This window comes from Triturus cristatus, chromosome 7, assembly GCF_964204655.1.
Source record: "Triturus cristatus chromosome 7, aTriCri1.1, whole genome shotgun sequence".
Lineage (NCBI taxonomy): Eukaryota > Metazoa > Chordata > Amphibia > Caudata > Salamandridae > Triturus > Triturus cristatus.
The window spans coordinates 179,873,446-179,891,008 of NC_140590.1; positions in this window are offsets into that span (position 1 = coordinate 179,873,446).

Sequence of the window (17,563 nt, forward strand, 5' to 3'; positions counted from 1 at the left end):
ACCATTATTTTGGTATTTTATAGTCTGACTCCTGCTACTCGTCGCATTTCTCTAAGTATGAGGTCCTGATCTTGATAGTTTAAAAAGCATGCTATCAAAGGCCTTGGCGGCGCTCCAGTGAGGAGTTTTTTCCCAGGTATTCTGTGGGCGCTCTCGATCACAAAGCAGGAGAAGAATTGCGTGTTTGGGAGGGAGTCCGTTAGCCATTTGCGCAGAAAAGCACACGCATCTGAACCTTCTATCGCTTCTGGGAAACCAATAAATCAAAGGTTATTTCTACGAGCGCTATTTTCTGCATCATCGACCCTCCAGGCCACCTCCTTCATGGCCATGGTTAGGGCTGTGACCTCCTTCCTGAGGCCCTGCGAAGTGTCTTCTACTTTCGATATTCGATTCTCAGCTTGCGTTACTTTCTCTGAGCTGGTGAGGAGGTCTTGGCGCAATAAGTTGAAGTCTATGCGAATTTCATCAATCTTCCCTTCCAGCACCTCTACGGAGGATTGAATTGCCTTAAGTAGTACAGTATTGTCCGGCATGTCGGCTTGCAACATGGGGGCCTGTAGAACCTTGGTGAACTTATCCATTCTCCACTGCCTTTGCGGTTTGGGGTCTTTGTCTTTTGCCATCTGCCATCTATGGCTGCTTCCTAACACTATTCTAGGAGGCAAGGGTCTGGGTTGCTGCGCAATCGTCTCGGCATTAGATATGCAGGGAACTTCTTTATATATTGTCTGGATCTGGCTATGAAGTTCCTTCTACACTGCGCCCCCTCTAGTTCTCTTCCTCTCAGGAATTGTGATCAGGCTCTTGTCTGTGGCAGTATGGACACTTGAGAGTGTCGGGAAGTGCCCTCACCCAACTTACTTTGGGGTTACTTTTCCTGTTTGTAAGTTGCAGTTTTGCCAGGTATGGATTCTCGTGGGTTCTCCCCATCTCTGCAGCCGTGGACTGGCAGGAATCAAGCTGGGGCCCTAGGTGGGACCTCTTGCCACACTTCTGATTCTCCCCTTTGCCTTTCGGTGGGAGAGGAATGCAGTCTTGGCATCAGGCTTATTGCTCCCTCGAGCTGCCCATCCCCTCCATGCGTCTTGTTTTGGGACGCCTCAGGAGAAGCAGACTGGGGGGAGGGTGCCCGATATGGTTCTGATCCCACTTCCCCCTTACGGCTCAGGCTGCCAACCGTCAGCAAGTTTTGGGACTGTATCTTGGGCGGGTGCCCAACTGTCGCCCAGGCCCCCACGGAGCCCCGGGGCAACTCGTCTTCACCCTTGCTGCCAGTCACCACAGGGGAGTCATGGTACCGACCCGGTCCCCCTCCCGAGCACTCCTTACCTTAGCTGGCCGCTGTCTCACAGCCTCTTCTCCTGTCCTTTCTTCCAGCCACTCAACAGTGACTTCCTTTCAGCCCAAGTCTGTGGTGGCCTCGCTCGTTGGTGTAGGCCGTTATTTCCGAGTTGCGGGCTGGGCTCCACCACGTCGCAGTTGTGCCGGTCTGCAGCAGCCGATTTGGGTCTCTTGGCACTCTGCCCACCTATGTTACGGGCTCTTTGCGTAGGCCAAAACACCCCCAGTTATCCGCTATCAGCTCACTCCGGGGGGCAGCCTCCTGCTCTTGGACAAGTTCCTTTGCAACACCAGCCGGAATCGGGCACTCCTCATAGCACCGGCATCTGATCTTGCTACCCCGGCGTCTCTGCCTGTCCCAAAGGGCGTGGGGGGGTCTGCAATTGTTTATTCCCTGGCTCCTTTGCCCCCTTGTTGTCTGGCCGGCTCACCTTCTCTCGTTGGGTCTCTTTTTTCGCCGTCTCTATCGCCCAAGGCCGCAGCATTCTGCCATTTTGTCTCCGGCTACGCTGCACTTTCTCGCTCCGTTTTCTCGCCTTCGCCAGCCAATTTAGATTTCTGTTGCATTCTTCCGCTCAACTTCAGCGTCCTTGTCACACCTGATGGCTGCAAGTTTCAGGATTGCGTGTGGGATGAAGGATATCAACAGGATTTTTTAATGGGCCAGCGGAGCGCCGGTTGGACACATCTAGTCCGCCATGTTGCTGGCCACGCCCCCTATCACACATTGTTGATAGTGCTTCTGCATGCGTAAAGATCAATAATCCTGGTATGTCACCAGTGATTTGGCTACTAATTAGTGCTGACTGAAAAGGCACTGAAAAAGTATCATCATTGTCAGTAATTATACGTTAAATAACTTACTATGCACAAGTTTTGCATGCATGTTTGCGTGAATCATTTGCATGTGTTGCAGCGCCGAAACATGGGTAACGGGAAAAGGGGCGAGATCCGTACCGATATCCTCCCTTCGTCACAGACCAGACTTCACATTAACACTTTCATACATACAGTCATTGATGGGGCCCACCCATAACATCAACATTCACACTTCACTTTGCACTGGTCTGCACATACAGGAGAGATGAGCGGTTCAAGCGCTGACATGAAAGGAATACCTTATTACCTATAGGAAGGAAAAGTTATATTATATATCTATACATCATTCCTTACACCTACAGATCTCAATCTTAAACATCAAGGCACTCCTCCCACATGAACAATGGATCATTTAGTTGGATTGGTTGATTGTGATCTAGAACCAGCTAAAACACATTTCAAGACTTCGATCTTATCTCCTTCAATAAATCACAAACGCAATTTCTTGTAAGCCAATATTTGTTTATCTATTTTATCGCAAAAGGTTAAGCTTGCATTTGGAAAATCACAAAACACCATATTTACCTAATCTTGCTATAGGGCATCTTCTATACATCAAAAGAGCTGTCAATCGGTCAATAGCAGATCAGAAAAAGTTCTTCATGCAGCACGCTACAGTCCCAAAGAATTGGCAAGGACCAGAGACGTGCGAGCATCTATCAGTGCCCATAGATTTTAATAAAGTTTGTAGTTCATCAGGGAAATGGGCAGAATTCGGACTGTCAAAGATTCAGGAATGCAGCAGTCACCCTAGATAGTAGCGTCGCGTAGCGTCACCGTCGTCTTCGTCAGCAAAAGGAAAAAGGAAAGTATGCGCATTTCTCTCTATTCTACCACCATTTTTATAATAAAAGTAAGGTTAAGATGCAACAATTTACAAAGTTTGGACTTTTCTGATTGGTCGGTTGAGATCGTCCGGTGAGGTTTAGCACAGTTTGAGGGGCTATGTCATAGTTGAGTTTATTCCGATTTCTTTGTAAATGTCCATTGTACTGTCACTTGGCTGTTTTCCCACCGTCGCCTTGTTCGGGAACACTGAGGAAAGGGTCATGACGAGGCCACAGGAACAAACTGTTGCACAGGCGCTCTTCACCCCAAACCTCGTGGAATTGTGACCATTACGTCGTGTCGCGTCAGCGGGCATTTTGATTTTAAGCCCAAAGAACAACTTAAGCGACACAAACACGAAAGAGTAATTAATACATAGATATAGTGAATCTACTGTTAACCCTTTACAAATCCCTCTATGTGCTTGTATTTATCTAGCGTATAGTGACATTTAAAGCGTTCATATTCACCCATTTGATGTCATCTCGAGCAACATTGCGGAAACGTCACAAAAGCCACATATCATGCAGTATTCTATTTAATACATATACTACGGTTAGTATGCGTACGGATTTTAGTTATAAAGATTATTTAGCCATGCAAATTGCAATTCCCACGTATATTTTATATATTAATAATGTTGATTAGAAAACATGCAAACTCATTTAATAATATTATGATTAATAGATTATTCGGCTAGTATACTCATGCAGAATAGGGGGGGTATACAAAATGTTGTACTACCCGCTCCATCAATCCCCCCTTTGGTGATTTTATCACCACACCATCAAATTTGTATCAGTTTGTCAAGGAATTGAAATGAATTCTTAGGTGTTAAATTACATCTCAATTTCCCCAATTTCTTCTCTTCTGGCTGTTTTATACATGTTCTCTTTCATCTCCTCTAATTCTACAGATTTTCTCTTTTTAACTTTTTCTGGATTTTCTTTCTTGTATGACACAGGCATCCTAATCTCAATATTAATGCTAAGAAAATTACACATGTTAATGGAAACAGGATTTTACCTAAGAAGGTACTACCTAAGTTTACTAAGAAGTTTTTAATAGAAGAAAGTTTCTTTCCAATCTTTTCCCAAACACTTTCAACCTCCAGTGGTGAAATTTCCTCATGCAGATCAGTTATATTCTTTTTTTTTTTTTTTTTGCAGTTTGTACAGATGACATAAAATTACATCAATGCGTCAGTGCTAGAATTCAAAAAAGAAAAATAATAATACCATAATGAAACATCCTTTACCCTTACAGACCAACCATAATCAGGATGAGGAGCCACATTTTCCTTATATAAAACTTTTTAACAATCGTTACTCTTCATATTTCCCTCCTCCTCTCAAGTTCCGGCCCCCCTCCAATTTGAGATAGGAGCCCAGATACTTTCCCCAAAATCTCTTGATTTCTTCCCCTTCTGAGCATACACAGAGATCTCAATATTATGTAGACCGAGTAATCTAGAAAGCCACATTTGGTATGAGGGAGCTGCAATATCCTTCCACCCAGCAGAAATTAAAATCCGAAGTACTGCGACAAAGATGAAAACCAGAGCTTCCTCCGCTTTCCCCAGTTTCAACCTATCATCGCTACCTAATACCATAAGGGTAGGGGATATATCGATGTTTTGGCCTGTCAGCTCCTCCCAGAATTTTTCTATTTCCCTCTGAATACCGGCCAGAGACCCACAGTAAAAAAACATATGAAGCAGATCTGCCTGACCCTCCTTACATCTGGGGCAACTATCATCCGCCCTTACCCCCCAGGCATATAACTTAGCTGGCGTGTGATATAGATTGAACAAGGTTTTGTAGTGCTGTGCCCTCAGACTGGTGGAACGGAATATTTTCTTGCTCAATAGGAGGGCCAGATCCAGATCAACGTCGGGATTTCCCAGTTTTATAACCAAAGCAGATTCGGTCTTTTCTATATCATCTTGAATTTCTCCATTGAGTAGACTATACATTTCCTTTACCTTATTACACCCTTTCACCAATAAATCTACAATAGGGAATTCCGCTAATGGTGAAATCCTCGGTCTTAATGCCTTCAGCCTACACACTAATTTGACATACAACAGCCAGTGTTTTGAAGGAATACCAACTCTGTTCTGCAGCTCATCGAACCCCAAAATCTCGTCTCCCCTCATTACATCCCCTAATGTCTTAATTCCTAGTTCTTCCCATACCTTCAGATTCCTATTGACTGCCTTTTGTGGAAATAAGCTAGAATTGTTTAGATGAAGGTATTTGTTTACCTTGGGGATTCCACAAAACTTTGATATTGCCCTCCAAACACCCCATGCACCACCCAATACCTTAAAACTAACTTTTCTATAGTATCTGCGATCTACTTCACACATTAAAAGGCCTAGGGCTTTTCTCCCTACTAATAACTCAAAAATTGAGGGGGGCACCTGAGTTTCATGATTTCCTCGACTAGATTGTGGCTCTGACTGAAACAGAATGGACATATGCATCAGTAAACACGACCAATGATACAGCCTCAGATTTGGTAAGGCCAGACCACCCCTATCCCTAGGGAGAGACATAAGATTAGTAGATCGCCTTATCCTCCCATACTGCCAGATAAATTTTATGAAGATGGATTCCAAGCTTTTGATTACTTTTTCTTCGATTAGAAGAGGTATGGCCCGGAACAAATAAAGAATTTTGGGGAACATCGTAATTTTCAATACATTGACCCTCCCTATCAGCGAAAGGTGTAATACATTGATTCTTTATAGATCTGCTTCTATAGATTTGCTCAGGGGGCCAAAATTCTCAGCTACTATTTTATCTATCGAGGCATTGATTCTGACCCCCAAATAACTCGCCGAGTCCACATATCTTGCATCAGTTTTGACAATATTTTTTGTGCAAATTATTAATGTTTTAGATTCATTTAATAGATATCCTGAATGTTTGCCAAAATCCTTTGCCATTTGTGTCAAAACCAAAAGTGCCTGCTGCGGATCTGGGGTGACCACAGACAGATCGTCCGCATACGCCAACATTTTTGTTTCATACCCCTTACAAACCACAGGTCTGATTGTTGGGCAGTCCAGTATCTTTCGGATGAACGGATCGATGTACAGAGAGAAGAGGATTGGAGAGCAGGGGCAGCCCTGACGCGTGCCTCTATTTATAATAATTTTATCGGAGCTCTCGCCCATGACCACCACTCTTGCAACCGGGTTGAAATACATTGCCCTGAGTGCTCTTATAAATTTCTCTCCAAATCCCCTCCCCTCCAAGATCCCCCAGAGAAAGCTCCAAACCACTCGGTCAAAAGCCTTCTCTACATCGAGCAGGATCATAGCCATCCCGTCTCCCTCAATGGACTGGGCATCAAACAGGGCTATTGCTCTTCTAGTGTGGGCTGTAGTACCATGCCCAGGTACAAACCCATGTTGCCACGGGGAGACAAGGCCGCCTATGATCCCACTCAACCTTTTAGCCCAGATTCTAGAATAGAGTTCGGTATCCGCGTTAATCAACGAGATGGGGCGGTGCGATCCCGGTTTCTCGCTGGGTTTCCCCTTCTTATGGAAAACAACTATATTTGTTTCCCTCCATGAGTCTGGGGTCTCCCCTGTACATACTATGCCATTGAATAGATCTATAAGAAGCGGAGTAATCTCTGACTCAATGCATTTGTATACCTCCAAAGGAATCCCGTCAGGGCCCGCGGCCTTGCCTGTGGATAATTCCTGCAAGGCTGCTATAATCTCGCCCTCGCCAATATCCATATCCAGCTCTTCCCTAGCTATGTTATCGAGTCGAGGGCCATTATCCATATATACTTCACCTTGGCAACCACCTGTATTTTCCTCGGTATAAAGGCCTTGATAGAAATTTTTAAAGACCTGCAGGATGTCTTTGGCTTCTGTGTATTCTTTGCCATTTTCTTCTATCCTAGTGATCATGTTTTTAACTCTTTCCTGCTTGATTTGTAATGCCAACAGCCTGCCTGCTTGTTCACCAGTTTCATATCGTTTCACCCTTGAGTTTTGATGTTCACCATTCACCTTCTGCATTACCATCTTTTGTATATCAGCTTTAGCTGCCAACAGTTTCCTTTGGCTCTCAATACTGTCCCCGCCTTGTGCTATATCTATAGTGTGTTGTTCCTCTGCCATTGCTAATTCCATCATTAATCTTTCGAGCTCACTTCTGTCCTCTCTTCTCAGTCTGGCCGAGCAGCTTATTATTTCACCTTTTAAGGCTGCCTTAAACGTCTCCCAGACCGCGTTTCGTGAGGTACTATATCTATTAGCTGCAAAGAATTCCCCCACCCACTTTCTAATGTGTTCTACAAATCTTTCATCCAACAGTAGTCTCCTTTCAAAAGTCCATCTATTTCTTACTCTTTCTGACCTATCCAGTTCGTATGTTAATACTAATGGATTGTGGTCCGATAATACCTTTGGGAGCTTGGATATTGCTACCCTATTTATTTCTGAAGCTGACACGATGAAGTAATCCAGCTTAGTATATCTTTGAAATGGGTATGAAAAATATGTGTAGCCTGGGTTTTTAGGCTCCTTAATTCCCCATACATCTAACAGCCCGTGAGAACAAATAAGGGATTTAACAGCCCTAAACACCCTTGGCTTTCGTCCTAAGTATACTACATCTGGGCCCCAGTCTGCTGAAATGTTCAGATCACCGCACAATATTATAGGGGTTGACCAGGTGGCTAGCTCTGTTTCAAGAAAATCATAAATTTCGGGATCATCATAATTAGATCCGTATACTATACTGTATAGTATACGGATCTAATTATGATGATCCCGAAATTCCCTGTTTTCAGTTTCTATTTTTGGTAAATTCTGGTGGGGTTTCTTCAGTGTTTTCAAGTGATTTCAATACCTTAAAAAAACTGTGGTTATCAGTGGTTACACATTTTCGCGCCATTAAAAACAACTTAAACAGTGTTTTTCCGGTGTTTATGGAACGTTTTGCTTTTATTATTGCTTGATTTCTGCACTGATAGTGCATGGTATATAGACAGTGTACATATAGTGTATATGAGGTCCAAATATATTTTTGCAAATTAATTATTATAGTACACCATCCAATACTTCTTCAGTGAGTCTTTGGTCATGTGTGCTTGCTCCTTCCTTCCCATGTAAACTTTTTTCTGTGAAAAGGCTCTTTCAACATTGGCACTTGAGATGGGCAACACCAAAACAGCCAGTACACAATTTGTTAACTCTGGCCATAGCTTTCCATGCCATTACTGGTGCACTTGAAGATTGTGATACTCAGGGCAGGTTCTGCAACATTTGTGTTGAACTGGGCGCTTATGCACTCAAAGTTATTGAAGCGGTCAAAAATGAAGCAGCACTTTTGAAACTACGGAGGATATTCCCCTTTATGGAAAGTATCTAGAACTTGTACAGAGTACCACAATGAGGTTTCATTGACTTCAAATGCCACGGTTGGTGAAGGGACATTTCTATGCATCATTGCAAGTCATTTCTCATACATTGTTAAATAAAAGTTCCTGAATTGCTCTTCAACGTTGCTTTGCTTACCAAGTGGCAAGCACCATAACATGGAACATGCTGCAGTGCCAAAGTCACTAAAGGTGTCACACAGCCTACTCTCAAGGAGATGTTTCACATCTACACCAATTATGCTGAATACTTGGCAGACAAGGGTGCTTTCAGACTCTAATTTTGTTATTATGTCCACAACAGCAGCTATGTTCTCGTGTAAAAATCTAAGAATGCAATAGAGTGTACTTTTTTCACATCACTATCAATATGTGACCAAAGATCCTCACATTTCTTGCTTTGGCATCATCACAAATATTCTGTAAACGGTTGCCACATGGATAATATTACATTCATAGCCCCTTGGACTGAGAACCATCATCTAAGTGACACCGTTGGGATGACTCTTTCTTTGATGCCGCACAAAGCACAAAATGAGAAATATTTGCGTTTTAGTTCCTGTGCATAAGAAAACAGTGCACAAGAATGGACTAAAAAGTCAATAGTATTCTTCATTAACTCTGAAGATTGTGAAGATGCTTTCAGCATACCATCTAACAAGTGGGAAGGATCTCTTACAGGGAAGAACTTCAGCTCAGGTATCGATTTTGACGGGTCATCACACAACTTTTTCATATACGTAGCTGAATCACAGCAAATACAAACAATATCACTCCAATCTTTCTTGAACTTGGAAAGAACCTTTTTGCAGAGCATTCCAAGTGACACTGTTCCATGTTTTCCAAAAGTCTGGTGCCATGTTTTCACCACCATCCGAGATGCTTGGTGATAGCACTCTTTTCACATACACTTGTCACTATACCTTGCATTGAATGCTTAAAGTGTGAGGTGTTGGCAATTCACCTACTATCAATACTGACTCACTAGAAACTGGGGGCTGCTGTCACAAGGATTTTTACGCATTATCTGTGGGTAAATGTGATGACACATATTAGGAAAGATTCCCAGCCATTTTACCAATCAGTGAAAAAATCAAACGCAGCCAAAATATAAAATATGATTTTGATATTTCCTGATTCTCTACAGTTTATAAAATATTTTAAAAAACACCTAAAACATGTTTCTAAACCCTGCATCTTTAGACCAAAGACCACAAAACTGAAAAAAACAAAAGGAAGAAGAAACAATCTTTTAGTAGCATCCCTAAACAAAAAAACTCAAGCAGAATAATGTTAGCCCGGTGTAACAAACGTACCTTGTATTGGCCACTTCAGGAAGAAAAGACTCTTTCGCTCTCTTTTTTCTTTCTTTGAATGGCATTTAGTTTGTGGTTGTGCAGGTGTTTTTTCAGTGTTGATATGTTTTCACTGGTGATGGCTACTTCTCTTACAGTGGGGTTTTATCAGTTATTATAGGTTTAAACCTAAAACCGGACAGCGTAACTATACACAACGTGACACCTTTTGCCAGCTCGACTAAGACCCATCTCCCATTGCTATCCGCTTTGGTCCGTCTAGCCCCTCCAAGGAAAGTTCTAACCAAAGCTGCCACTCCCCTATTTATCGAGGGTTGCGTTGAACAGGCAACTAACTCGTAGCCCCTCACAGACATAAGATTCCTTTTAGCCCAAGAGAGATGAGTTTCTTGTAGACATAAAACGTCCACTCTATTATGCTTCAAAAAATGGGCTAATTTTTGACGTTTCTTCTAATCATTCAGCCCTCCAATATTGATTGAACACACCCTAATGCTTGCCATCCTGAAAATCTATTTGAACAACAAAAAATTCCTGAAACCTTAACTGATTGTCGATTGCTGCATCCTTGCACTGACTATTAAAACATTCATAGTATTCCAAACTGCATCCTTTTCCACCATTTTCCAATTTGACCCCCCCTCCCCCACCTCCCCCCCTTCCGCCCTCTGTCAGAGAGATCAGTTATATTCTTAATGTAAATTTTAAAATCTTTACTTTCATCTGGAATGTAAGTACAACAATGTTGAACTTTCAGCATTCCACAGACTCCACCCTCTCTTGCCCATAATATATCAAGGGCAAGTCGATTTTGCATTACCATGGCACGCATGGCAACTATTTCAGTATTTACCAATAAGAATCCCCCAGCGGTGCTTGTTGACAAGCGATCTATTACTGTTGATAGTCTTCTAATTTTGTTTGCATTCAGAGATATTCCCACTGCTCGATTAAGAGTGGTAAAGCCCCAGGACCTGACTGCATCCCTCCTGACCTATTTATTCAGGAACAAGATGTATGGATTCCTTATTTGACCCTCCTGGCTAACGCCCTTGCGGGTGGTGCTGTAGTCCCTGACTCGTGGCTCGGGGCAAAGATACTGCCGATATATAAGAAAGGCGATCGCTCTGCCCCGGGTAACTACAGATCCATTAGTCTAATAGACGCAGTACAAAAAATTATAGCCCGCCTTGTACTTGGTCGTATCCAAATTTGGATGTCTGACTTTGACGTGCTGTCTCCACTTCAGGCAGGGTTTCGGTCCCACACTGGGACCCTGGACCAAGTATTTAGGGTAGTACTTCTGTATTGGAAGGTTGTCTTTCTGGGGGGAGGCAAATTGTATGCAGCCTTTGTAGACTTAAGGTCTGCGTTTGACCTTGTGCCGAGGGACAAGCTATGGAAAGTTCTCTTGGACATGGGCATGCCAAAAGATCTGGTTTCTTTTTTGGTCACCATACATGAAAATACGTACGCCCGTGTCCGATGGGGTAAACCCGGGGAACTGACCGATAGATTTAAAGTATCCAAAGGTGTACGACAAGGGTGTGTACTCGCACCCACCCTGTTTTCTTTATTTATCAATGGGGTTGTAAACTACTTCTTAAATAGCCCTACAGATGCACCTACATTGGCAGGAATGAAGATTCCCCTGCTCATGTTCGCGGATGACACCCTTTTGATCTCGAGGACGAGACAGGGACTGCAGTTGGCCCTGTCTCGCTTCGAGACCTTTTGCCGCGAGCATGAGCTGGAAATAAACATTGGGAAGACCAAGTTTATGGTTTTTCGTGGCCCTCGGCGGGTTAAGGCGGAGGTGTGTTTGGGTGGTGTCAACTTATCCCAAACGGCAGTATTTTTTAGCGAGACGTGCAGCTGGTCTCACCAGCTGGATCTTCTCGCGCTCAAGCATGCCCAATTGGGAGGAGCTTTGTTGAAAGAGCACAAACACTCTTTAACAAAACCAATAGCCCCACTCATGAAGATCTACGGCTCCAAGATTTTACCTGCAATTTTATATGGAGCTGAGATCTGGGGCTTTAATAACTTGTCCAAATTGATAACTGCCCAGAATAAATTCCTCCGGTCAGCTATTGGGCTTCCCCAATCCACTCCACGCATCCCTCTTTTGTTTGACCTGGGAATTCAGCCTATAGAGGACTGCGCAGGGTATAGACCCCTGGCGTTCTGGCGCCGCTTGTGGACGACCCCCGAACTATCTAACTATGCAAAAGCCCTTCTGGAGATCAAAGGGTTGGAGGGGTCGCATAGGATTCCCTGGTTGTCTAGCATCAAAACCCTGTTATATGATCTCGGGATGCGTGATCTATGGGTTAACCCTGATACAGAAGTTTTCCCGGCAAAAAAGGTGCTTAAGGATGCGTACTGGAATTACATTAAGAATAGGAGATGTGCTTCCCTTACAGGTTCCACAATGACTGCTTCTTTTCTAGTTTTTAAGGATGACTCTGTCTTTGAAAGTTACTGGGATACCATCTTGAAGTTCCTAGATCGTAAGTTGTATCACCAGTTCAGAGTGGGCGCTCTACCACTGCGAGGACTCACCAAAAGTTGGAGTCCTCTTGGTAGTGATAAATGCCCATTCTGTGTTGACAAGATTGAAACCATGGATCACTTCCTTTTTTGTTGCCCAACTTATCAACTTCCCAGACGTATCTGGCTTCGACCTGCATGCAGACTAATGAGCACTCGTTCTGCACAGGTCGCTAGTAGAATTTTGAAAACCGATACTTCCACTCCTATAGTAATAGGTGTTGCTAAATTTATCAGTTGGGCATGGATCCTTAGGGCCAAGAAACTGAAGCTGTAATCTTTGTTTCCTGCTGCCACACAATAGTATCTACTTTGGTCCATGGCATAAACGGCACGTCTCTCTTTGCACTTTATTGTATTTTTTAACATGATGTGATCATTTTTAATTCATTATTTTATCTACCATTTTAAAGGTTTTACAGTCTATTTTTGTATTGTACATGAATTGTTTTGTAGTCGAATTGTCTAATATGTGTAGTATGTCTTTTATGATGCAAATCGAATAAAGACTTTTTGACTGACTGACTGGTATCAATGCTCCAAAGATGTCACCTACAATTTCTGACCAAGATTCTCTCTTTCTACATGCTAGATAACTACCTAACTTATGTACACCATCTTCTCCTCTTCCCATGTGGAATATCTTGGAAAAAATCAGACCTACATAACATGTGCCATACCAATAGTCTGGCAACCGATAAAAAGCCTTGTTCCCGCAGATAAAATATAACCCAGGAAAAACTGGATCATTTCCTCCTTTAAATCCCTATCCACCCATGATTCGGTATGTATCATGGCACTCACTGTTACCTAAAAAGTAATTATCATATGCAGTTTGATTCCTTCTAATGCACAATTTTCCTTTCTGAGGCCAATCTAAAGCCATAGTTGGACTAGCTTCTCCTTTCAAATGTTTTCCTATTTCAGCATCCCAGACTGTCTTTTCCACTTTTCCCTCAGATGCTTTCTTTTGCATTTTCAATCTCCTCTCTTCAACCATATCCAAGAACGTCTTTTCCTCTTTCTTTAAACTGCAAGTTAAATTATTTCTAAATATATATTCTAATGTTAGTTCTTTAGTCTCTAAGAAAAAATCACCTAATACTTTTGCAGGTTTTACCTTATTTAACTTGTTAATTGAAGGTACTTGTGAAAATATGTTATCTACATCTGATATTTGATATTTGATATTTGAGGGGGTATTTCTAAAGCGCATCGTTCGCTTTGGAGGGAGCATCATGGCGCTGGAATTCCTGAAGGCCTAGTCGAGGTAGCGGTAGAAGGTTAGATGGCAGCTTTAGTGAAATCGTCGGAAAGGTTAAAAATCCAGGTCTTTAGAAGTTTTCTGAAAGGTTTTTCAAGAGTTTGTTGTCTAAGTTTTTTGGGCATGTTGTTCCAGGCTTTAATGGCCAGGAAACTTAAAGTTTTTCCACCTTTCGTCTTCAGGTTGTACCTAGCAGGGAGCATGAGGTTGTCCTGGGCAGATCGGAGAGATCGGCTCGGATTGTAGTGGGGGAAGCGTCTGGTGAGATATTTTGGACCTGTGTTGTTAAATGCCCGAAAGGCAATAATCAGTATTTTGAAAAGTAGTCTTTTGTGGAGGGGGAGCCAATGCAGGGATCCTAGAGCTGCGGAGATAGATGATTTTCGGGGCAGTTTTAGGACCAGTCGGGCAGCCGTGTGAAGAACACTTTGAAGTTTGGTCAGTGTGGACTTTTTTGACCCCGCCAAGAGGCCGTTACAGTAATCTAGGCGTGAGATTATGAGGGCTACTGTTAATGTTTTCCTGGCGTCAAGTGGAAGAAAGTCAAAGAACTTTCTTAGCGATTTTATTATTCCAAAGCATCTTCCTGCAACATTCCTGGCGTGCTGGTCGAATGATAAATCAGAGTCGAATAGGACACCAAGGTTCCTAGCTGTTGTTACGGTCTGGGGAGGGGCAACTGAGTCATCCGGCCACCAAAGGCCTGGGCAGAAGGAGGTGTTTTTTCCGATAGGGAGTATCTCTGTTTTGCTCGAGTTGCATCTAAGATGGTTAGTGTCCATCCAGTGGAAAACCGCTGTCAAACAGTCTTTGAGGTTGGACTCGGCTTTGGTTGAGTTATCCTCTAGAGGAACGATGAGCTGTGTATCATCGGCATACGATGTTACCGGTATGCCGAATGATTCAATCAGAGATAGGAGTGGGATGAGGTAAATATTAAAAAGAAGGGGACTCAGGATGAACCCCTGAGGTACTCCAGAGGAGACCTTCTTCTCATTGGAGCGAAAAGGGCCAAGAGCGACAGTTTGGGACCTGTCAGTAAGGAATGATTTTATCCAGGATAGGGCTATGTCCGAAATCCCTATGTCTGTCAATCTGCTGATCAAGATGGGGTGGGATATGGTATCAAACGCCGCAGTGAGGTCGAGAAGTATGAGAATAGCTTTCTTCCTCTGGTCTTGCAGCGTCTTTATCGTATCTGACAATTCAATCAGAGCTGTTTCGGTCGAGTGTTTGGGACGGAAACCAGATTGTTGTGGGTGGAGTATATTATGAGCTTCCAGATAACGTTTGAGCTCTCTATAAACCATCTGTTCGGTTATTTTTCCAAGAGCCGGGAGAAGTGTTATCGGGCGGAGATCGGTCAGGTCCGACGGGGATTTGTTCGCCTTCTTCATGAGAGGTTTGACTGTACCCTTTTTCCATAGGCGAGGGACCGAACCAGAACGAAGCGACAAATTAACTATGTTGTTGATGATAGGGTTCAAAACGTCTATGAGTTGGTGAAGGATTTTGGGAGGACAGGGGTCGGAGGGAGAGCCAGACTTGCACGCTAGAATAACTTCTCTGGTTTGAGCCAAGGTGACAGGGGTGAACTTATTAAGGCTACCAGCTGGGGATTCTAGTCAAATTACTTTGGATGGAGGAGATCTTTTCGTCAAAGTAGTCTGATATTTTGTCACAGAAGTCTTGGGATGGGGGGGATTTCGGGTTGAAGTGCTTTAGGCTGGGTAAATGATTTTACTATTGAGAATAAAGTTTTTTGTTTCTGACTGGCTTCCTTAATGGCGTTGGCGTAGAAGATTTTTTTAGCGGATTTAATGTTGGAGAGGTAAGTTTTCCTTAGATGGATGTATGAAAGACGGTCGTCAATGTCATATGTTATGCGCCATTTTCGCTCAGCTTTCCTACACAGTAGGTGAGCGGTAGCTAGGTCAGAGGTGAACCAAGGGGCATTGGTTTTGGTATTTTTATGAGGTCTACAGAGGTGATTGGTAGGGTTCCGAGTTTTAATTTCTAGTGAGATCCAGTTATGGAAGAGGTTTGCATCAAGTTCGATGTTACCAGATAAAGTAGGGAACTGAGATTGAAGAATAGGGTTAAGAGTAAGGTTTTCTTGGACTTTTTTCCAATTGACAGGATTGTCACAATGAGGTATTGTTTTACTAGAGGTGAGTGGGCGTACATTTGTAATATGGAATGGGATCAGGCTATGATCTGTCCATATTTGGGGGAGAGGGGGTAGGGTAATAAGGGAGGGGAAATTAGTGCAGACACCATCGAGGGTATGTCCAAGTGAATGAGTGGGCAATGTGACACTTTGTTGAAGGTTGAAAATTTCGAGGGTCTGTAGAAAGCTATTAGTTAGTGAGTCAGATGTGGACTCAAGGTGTAAATTAAAATCCCCAAGAAGGGTAAAATGTGGATAACGGAGTAAGAAGTGTCCCAGAGAGTCGCTCAGTGAGTCTAGGAACTTGGAAGCATTACCGGTTGGGCGGTAAATCAGACCACCTGAGAAGGAGAAGGATTGACTGAGTTTAATTGAGAAGCCGAGGCTTTCCGCGTCTGTTAAGGGGTCTAGATTAAACGTGTGACAGGTGAGAGTATTTTTCAGAATTATGGCAACTCCACCGCCTCTCCCTTTCAGTCTGTCTTGTCTAAAGAAAGAAAAACCCTGGGGGAGGGCAATGGCTATATCCGATTTGCTGTCTTCCGTTAGCCATGTTTCTGTGATCATTAGACAGTCGAGATCAGAGTCAAGGATGAGGTCATGTATATCTTGGCTATGCTTACACATAGACCGGGCATTTATCAAACCACCTTTAAAGGGTGGCAGGGAATCCTTGGGGAGGGATAGGGGAGAGGGAAAGTGGGCAGGGTTTTTTAGGGAAGACCAGCGGCAATGCTTGCAACTGAACGAGCCGGAGATATTTGACAGGTCAAGTTTGCAGGAGCAGTAGTTGATGCCCCGTAGTCGATGAAGGTCGCTTGGGGGGTACCTGATGCACAAGGGGGTTTGTGCAGAACTTCCTGCACCTGTCGCGGTCTTGGTGCGGACGGGCGCAGACGGGCTTGCCTTCGGCGCGCCATCGTCGCGCCTGCTGCGCTCGTCCGCTGCGCTTCCGAAAGCTACACATTGATATAGTCTGGGAACAAGGTGCAGGGGGCGTGGCCTCCGAGTGGGCGTGTCCCTGTTAGAGCGTGAGGGAAGGCGGGAGGGGTTGACGGCGATTTCTCTACCCAGCCCTGGTTCCGCTGAGTGAGGGGAGTGTCTGCACACCAGGGAGCAGGAACAATGAGGGTGAGTGTGAATTAAAACAGTTCCACAAGTATTTAAGAACAATTCAACAAGTTTTTTAAAAAAAGCGAGCAAAGCGCTATCAGCTACCTACTCCCGGCTGTGCCTCAGGAGGTTTCCTTGTAGTTTAAACGTGCTCGTGAATCAGCGGCGCTTATCTACTGGTTGCAGGGGGCGTGGCCTCCGAGTGGGCGTGTCCCTGTTAGAGCGTGAGGGAAGGCGGGAGGGGTTGACGGCGATTTCTCTACCCAGCCCTGGTTCCGCTGAGTGAGGGGAGTGTCTGCACACCAGGGAGCAGGAACAATGAGGGTGAGTGTGAATTAAAACAGTTCCACAAGTATTTAAGAACAATTCAACAAGTTTTTTTTAAAAAAGCGAGCAAAGCGCTATCAGCTACCTACTCCCGGCTGTGCCTCAGGAGGTTTCCTTGTAGTTTAAATGCGCTCGTGAATCAGCGGCGCTTATCTACTGGTTGCAGGGGGCGTGGCCTCCGAGTGGGCGTGTCCCTGTTAGAGCGTGAGGGAAGGCGGGAGGGGTTGACGGCGATTTCTCTACCCAGCCCTGGTTCCGCTGAGTGAGGGGAGTGTCTGCACACCAGGGAGCAGGAACAATGAGGGTGAGTGTGAATTAAAACAGTTCCACAAGTATTTAAGAACAATTCAACAAGTT